Below are 7768 nucleotides of genomic sequence, written 5' to 3' on the forward strand. Positions count from 1 at the left end.
CCATAAGGCTTCGATAATCACCATCATTCAAATTAGAATAAATGAGATGCCTAGGATAATGGTTGTCCAAAGATTCAACTTGATTATTGAGTTCAAGAACGACAAGGGGATTGTCAAGATTAAAAAATGATTGATTAATAGGATCAAAAAACTCATCATCTTGGGAAAGATGCGAGAGAAAATTTAATTCCTCACCAGCAATTTGATCTTTCGGCTAACTGATAAGAACATGCTCAACACATGGAACATCAAAAGGAGGGGAACAAGGAATGAAAGGAATATTAGATTATTCTTCAAGACGTTGAAATTATTTTTCAATAGGAGTGCATGATCAATATGATTCAAAATATTTTCTTGAAACCCTGACTAAGAAATGGAAATATTCATCCAAAAATTTCCAATCCACATCTTCATTAGGAAATTCATAGAAAATATGAAGAAACTTGTAGAAAATTGCTCAAGAGATTCATTTGATTCTATTCGAAGCTAATTTATTTCATTAAGAAAATATTTATATTCATACTTATTGAAGACACGATGAATCAAATTTAACCAATTTCTTAAAAGTGGAGATAGAAGCAGTGGATAAAGAATAACACCATTACTTAGCATGACAATCCAATGTAAGGGTGAACAAACTTGCGAGAATATCTTCAGAATAAGCACTAGTTATTTTTTTTTTGAAGAAACTCAAGCATGTAATCAAGGAAGGTCGTTGTACCCTTTTCATCAAAATTTAGATGTGACAAGTTATTTAAAAATTCTTGTAGGGATTAAAATATCGAAGGCTTCGAAAAAAAATCTCAAGATTATGATATGGGAAGAAGCCATTTAAGGTAAGGGATTCAAAAAAACTTCACGAGCTCATATTTTCATCTGCCCCTCATTCTAGTTTCAAGATGTTGACGGTGCTAGATGCTGCCAACATACATGGGATATCCCCAATATGACGTCCCAATTAGACCTCACACCATTTGGTGTAGGAGTCAAATCTAGTTATATAGTCTTGACACCGCCACGAATGATTTAGAGGTGCACCTTGGTTACAACACATACATAAGATATTATAACAACTCTTTGGGGCAACATGTACATGAGATTTGTGTGACACTGAATGTGCAATGGATAGGAAACTTCCAGGGCTGTAAAGAGAGACGAGCCTCTAATTAGGGAAGTAATAGTATTATCCTAAGAGAGACCTGCGAGTAGAAGAGAAAGGCTTGTTGATTAACTTGTAAATTAGTTCAGAAGATAAACAACAATCATAAAATTATAACAACACTTATTCAACAATATCCATATCTAAGGAACAAAAAATTCACTAATATTAGTATGTATTATTCCAACATATACTGCAAAGATATCAAGGATAGTATTACTACATTCACGATACATGCATGAAGAAGTGTTTGCTTAAGGAGTTTTTTATTATTAATGAAAGGTTTCAAGCACATTTTTACATAGGTGAAATAATAGATCCAATAGTGGAACATGAAGCCACAACTTGATTCTCCAAAGAAGGATTTTCCTCCTATGAAATGCAAGAGAAGCCAAGGAAATACTCTAAGAATCCAAGCCCTTTACTTGAGTTATGAGGAGTTATTTATAACAAATGACAATGAATTTTGAGTTTACTCATGACTTTTCAACTTCTATGACCTATGGGATTCCCTACAACCTTTCACAGTCTATATATGATATTTTACATTCTACATGTATCTCTTGGACTCCCTTACATTAAACTTATTACAAAATACAAAATACATATAGGACGGTGGCTATATAAGACAAAACTTCTAATAGTGCAAAAATGCTTTCAAATAGATACTTCATTTTCTTGTTGACATAGCTCATTGGTGATGTATGAATGCCATGCTCTAAATTTTGTAGAAAATAATTTGATTCAGACTGGAAAATATGTTGCAAATCCCATGTTCAACTCCAATGCTTATGTCAATATGGATTTGGAGCTAGATTGTTCATGATTCCATAGACATGACAATTTCATGTGAGCTTTAGCTGGTGTAATGGCATACTATAGAATAATTTTCTTAGTGATCTCCAAGCCTTCCTGTTCTAACGCTTGTTTGATTTTCTCAATGTAATACTTCACTTCTCATAATTTAATATCCCTGCATGTTATTTCTTCAAGTGATCCCACTGAAGGCATCCCATGTTTCTATGCTAGGGACTCCAAACCATTATGTAGCTGACTATAAGAGTCTATAGTGTTAGCCGACCGTTCTCTAAGATGGACGTAATTCTGATGTGGAGCCTCAACTATACTTAGTTTACTTTAGCAACAATCCTGTCCTTTTTGACCAACTATTGCTGGACATCAAGATATTTGGAAGCCCATTCCTATATTTGATCGACAACTCTATTTTCCACCTTTAGGAGATTCAAGACTTCTTACACTTTATTTGTATGCTAACTAGGGGTGCCACTACCTCATGTAGTAGTATCATTTAATTATATGACTGTGCCATGACGTCTTCCATTGCCCCCAATTATTCCTATATAACTAACTACCTTTCTATTGTGTTGAGACTGTTGGAAGATAATCATTGATTTTTGCGTATTGAGGTGGAACACTTGTTGCTTTACTGCAGCTAATTCTTTTCTCAATCATGCATTCTCATTCAAGAGGTACTCTGAGTTATCCTATGTTGTTGTGGCAAAAGCAACATTAGCTACCATAATTTCTCGAGGATTCCTTCTAGTGTTTGTGGTTATCACCTTCTCCATGGATACAAAGGCTGGATTTTGTGGATCATTTGGGAAGAATCTTCACCTTTCTTGCATGATCATCTTTGTCAACCAATCAAATTTAACATTACATACGTCTATGAGCATGTCTTTTAGCGTAGGTGTGATTCTAATCTTGTCAAATGGGAGATGGCCGCTTGTAAGAGAAGGTTCTACTAGAGAACCTCGTTCATCATCCATGGACTTAATGGCATCATCTTCTTCATATTCTACTTCTATTTCCAAATTCATTCGATCTTCTTCTAGCCTTTGTGTTGCTTCCCCCTCCCGTGAGTACCTTTGTTGTTCTTCCTCTATTCATCTTCTTTCTTCTTATTCTTCTTCCTCTTTCTTTCTAAGCAATTCATCCTGCTTCCTCTTCTCCTCTTCCTCTTGCTGCATCTTTGTATGTCCAACTTCAAAAGAACCTTTCCTTAATGTATCAAAATTCCATTTAATCCTACTCTCTACTGTTGGATCATGCTTTACCTTTTTCTCGGGAGTTGTTGTGGTAGCTTGTGGAGCTACAACTTCTAGTTCCACCTACATCTATACATATGGAATTTGTGGAAGTGTAGATGTCCCTGCCTAATATCATGGATGAGTCTTTCTCAATGCATTATACCAGTTATTCACTTTTTCATTCTTATGCAGTAATCATTTGTACATACCCTAGGTCTATCCTATCTTGTCACAATGTTCCCTGCACACTTTCCTAGGATCATACCTGAGAAAGTTCCTAGTTCCAAAGCATAGGCAATCTAGCTCTTATATTTCAGTAGCTATTGCCTTGAGTCTCTTCACCTCATACATTAAAATTATCAAATGGAAAGTGGGACAAGGGACCTTCTTCCTTCTATGAGGAACTCCTAACAATCCACTATTCAACTGATAAGAATCTTCTTGCAGGAATACCTTGTTAGCCACATATCATGGCATAACATGGGGAGAGATCTGGCATCCAAAGCACATAATATATGTGTTGGTTGCTGCGACAAACCAATATGTGATATCATGGAATGATTCCTTCACCTATTTGGTCATGCAAGGAAGATAAATCTCATATATCATCTGAACTATGACTACAAAGAAATGCTCCACCAATATGTCATCCTCTCTGAAACTTAACTTTGACAAGACACTGCAATGGAAGTAGACTGGAAAATTGTCTTGCGGGGACCAGTTCCAATACATCCCTGGGAATGTATAACATGCACAGATCCCATCTAATAGATATGTTGACATATAAAAATTTGGTGCTTGTTTTGCTCTTAGAGTTGCTTTGGACTGCCCAACATGTCACTTAAATTCAAAAGAAAGTATCTCTACCCAATTGAATATTTTCAATTATGTAGCAACCACATTGACCATGGATATCCAATTCTATTGAAATAATTTTTCATTCTTCTACCCATGCACCCTACAACACATAGAAATAAGGTACCAGTACACCTGCCTCGAAATCCTAGATAGGTAAACTACAGTCAGGCAGTGTCGCAGTGTGGCAAGCTCTTGACACCAGGACATGATGACATCACTTGTGTTGAGATTGGCCCATCTAGTATATAATTTATTGTTGGCATATTTTTTGGGTTTCAACATCTTGTAATAAGTATGCATGTCCTCTCCATAGTAGGTAGCGAGATCACCACCACTGTCACTACGAAGCAAAAGGTATGAATCATCCATCCGTTCAATTTCCTCTACACAATGGATGAATGGGAACCTACATGCAATCTTGTGTATCCTAGACCACTTAATGTTGATATAGGAATCCTTGTCTTCAAAATCTTCAAGGAATTTCTTTTGCATGAATGTGTCTTTAATATCCTTCCACGTGACATTGGAAGATTTGTCTATAAATAATTATGTGTATGTAAGGATAGGAATGAAAGGAATTGTAATTTCCACTACTTCTTCTGTGTTTTCTTCTAAAACACCTTTTGAGGCCACTCGACAGGTACTGGGAGGAATTTTTCTAAAAAATGATGAGAGAGTAATGAGACTAGTAGTTGGAACACTTGCACGCGGGAATCATGTTCATAGACCCAACAAATCATTCATAGACATAACTCATGTTACAAGAAATAACTCAACAAATCATGTTCATAGACCCGTCAAATGTTGCTAAGAGCATAAGCCTATCAAAGATGGGACATGGTCACTGTTTAGAAAATAAAATTGCATCAAGACAAAGGAGGGTGGATGCTAAAGAAACAATGAAAGGTCAAGGCTTACAAGAGGCTTCAAGGTGCACTAATGTGCTCAAGAAAAAGAGCAAGATAGCCTAAGACCACGGGGAATAGGTTCGAAGCACAAAGGAGTGTCACCGCTGGTTCAAGGTGCACTTGACCACTCAAGGGGACAAAGGAGGGCACAAAGCCCATAGTCAAAGCATGAAGGGATCATGCTTGAGCTTTCCTTCCATGCTATGTTCTCAAGGATACCGAGGAGGGTGCAAGGCGTAGGTATGAGGAAAAAGCTTGCATGATGTTGCTTCATAACGTGTCATGTGTTCAAGGAGGGTGCGATTTCTGAGAGAAAGGGTGGCTTGATGTTATAGAGTGTGCTAAAGAAGAAAACTTGGTCTTCTAGGGTGCAACATTTTAAAATAGTGAGGCCTTTGTTTCCAGAATCGTGCTCTTACTTGAAATGGCTCAAGATTAGCTTAAACAATCCTTGCAATAAGTTCAAATGAGTGGAATGCTGAGAGGAAGGATCTACAAATACTTATAGTCTCTATCACAATCATGACCAAAATGTGAAGAGTCACAACCTGCAACAACATATTAACACTTGTACTAGAAATAATGGACTAAAATTTCAGCAAGGAAACTAAAAAGAGATGAAACACTACCAAATAAAGCAATATCAACACAAAAACATCGAAGGTGAGAAAAAGAATTGACATGCAAAAACTTATTGGGAATGAAGATCGATGAAGAGCTCCTGAATTCAATGATGTGCACTCAACCCATATGAGAACGATTGTGTGAAAGAATGATTAACTGAGTCGATTATAAAGAAATTACATGCAAAACAAATCCATACAAGCTCGCCAATTGTCAAGGGATGAGTGAGTTAGTTAAATGAAGTGAAGTTGACTCATATTTTCTAGAAGTTCACCCACATGCAACAATAAAAGTGCATGCATGAGGATGAAGAGGGTGTAATTCTTTGAGTTGAAGGAGTGTGCTCAACTGGAGGTTTCACTCACTGAGCTTGAAGGAGTATGCTCTTCTAGGGCACAGTTTCTTAGCTCAAAAGATTGTGCTCTTCTAGCGTGCAATTACATGTCATCTTGGAGTGCACTCTTGGTCAACAAGGGCACAATTTCACCCACCAATGCCTCTTATAATTGTTGGGTGTAAATAGTGTGCTTTTCTTGATTTTGTGTGTGTGGTGCATGTTGAATAATTCTAGTTAGTAAGTCAATAAAAGATATGCCTTCTCCTATCCTTGGATGAGATAACACAAGCAATCCTAGAGATAAGGTAATGACACTTAGAAACTTTGACTTAGGAGGAGGCGAAACATAGGTGTAACACAAGGATAGTCAAGCAAACATCATGAAAAAAATAGGAAACTTGGAATGATAGTTCATATACGCTCCAAATTGGATTAGGCATAAATTTGGGAGGGTCATTGTCACAATGAGAACATAATTTTATTTGAATTTCACTATAATTAATTATGTACTATTTCCTTTTCCTTTTTTATGAACGACGATTTAAATAATGTTAATATGTAATCACGTCCTTGTAAATGAGTTCATGACATCATAGGTTGAATTAGACATGCGTACAATATGTCACTAAAAATGAAATAAATGACAAGTAGCACAAAAAATGAGTTACATGGGTAGCATGGGAATTAATATGCCCGAACAGGTGTATGGGAGCATTACATCCTCTTTTTGAAATAGTTGATATGATTATAACTATGTATTTCCCAGAACTCTTGATTAGTTGAGTTATCAAGTTCTACTTTTTCTGGGGACTGAAATACTAAAACATAACATGCTTTCCTCTTAGAAACACACATGGTTTCTTTGTAAACAAATGAAACAATAGGAACCCATTATACATATTAGTTTAAAATGATGTATTCAAAGAACCTGGAAGTTTCATCCTAGGATGGTTATTGCTATGTATAGGCCCTAGCCTTCAATGGTGAGGAGAAAGGAAATTATAGTAGATTCAAAGTGGAAGTAGTCTTGACCATCATAAGTAAAATAAGTGTACAGTATTGACTAAGGTGTACTTGTATGCTTAAATGTAGAATTTTATTTATAAACTTGGGAATGTACTAGGGTTTGTTGTCATGGAAGTATTGGTTCATGTTCCTAATTTTGAAAGGAGATAGCATCTCAAGATTTGTTCTATGAATTATTTGAGAGGAATAAGATAACTATGGATATCAAAACTAGGATGTTATGGTGAACCAACCCAAGGGATCTGAGGGAATAGAAACTATGGGCTACAAAGTAATGCTAAAGATGTGCTTGAGCTCTTTTGCATCAATAATTCTAGTGACCTTGCTCTATCTTTTAATTTTTTTCAATAAAATCATGTGTTACATATGGATGGATACCACCGTATCAAATAAGGATACTTGAAAGAGTGAATCAAGACTCTCACTTGAGGCACAAGGAGGAAGCATAGTGCTAGGAAGAGAGCCAATGATGTGTTATAGTTTTGAGAAGATGGTTAATGTTGCACTATAGGGAGGTAAGGAGGCCATAATATGAAATTATGAGAGAGAAATAATCATTATAATGTTTCATTGAGGGTTTTCTTAGAACTTTTTTGCAATATGGATCCTTAGTGATTCACTAAAGAGGCTCAAAAAGTCAAGATAGTTGGCTATAAGGAAAATTTTAAAGGCCAACACACTACTCTGATGCCTAGTGGAGCCCTATATTCCCCTCCAAAGGCTAAATGATGCACCCAAGTTAACTTAACAAGTAAAAATGTGGAGAGAGAGATAGAAAAGAAGGATATTTATGAGGAAGGAACAC

The sequence above is a fragment of the Pinus tabuliformis genome, chromosome Q, assembly GCF_031772625.1.
Source record: "Pinus tabuliformis cultivar Carrire ecotype Pingquan chromosome Q, CPIR1, whole genome shotgun sequence".
NCBI classification, from domain to species: domain Eukaryota; kingdom Viridiplantae; phylum Streptophyta; class Pinopsida; order Pinales; family Pinaceae; genus Pinus; species Pinus tabuliformis.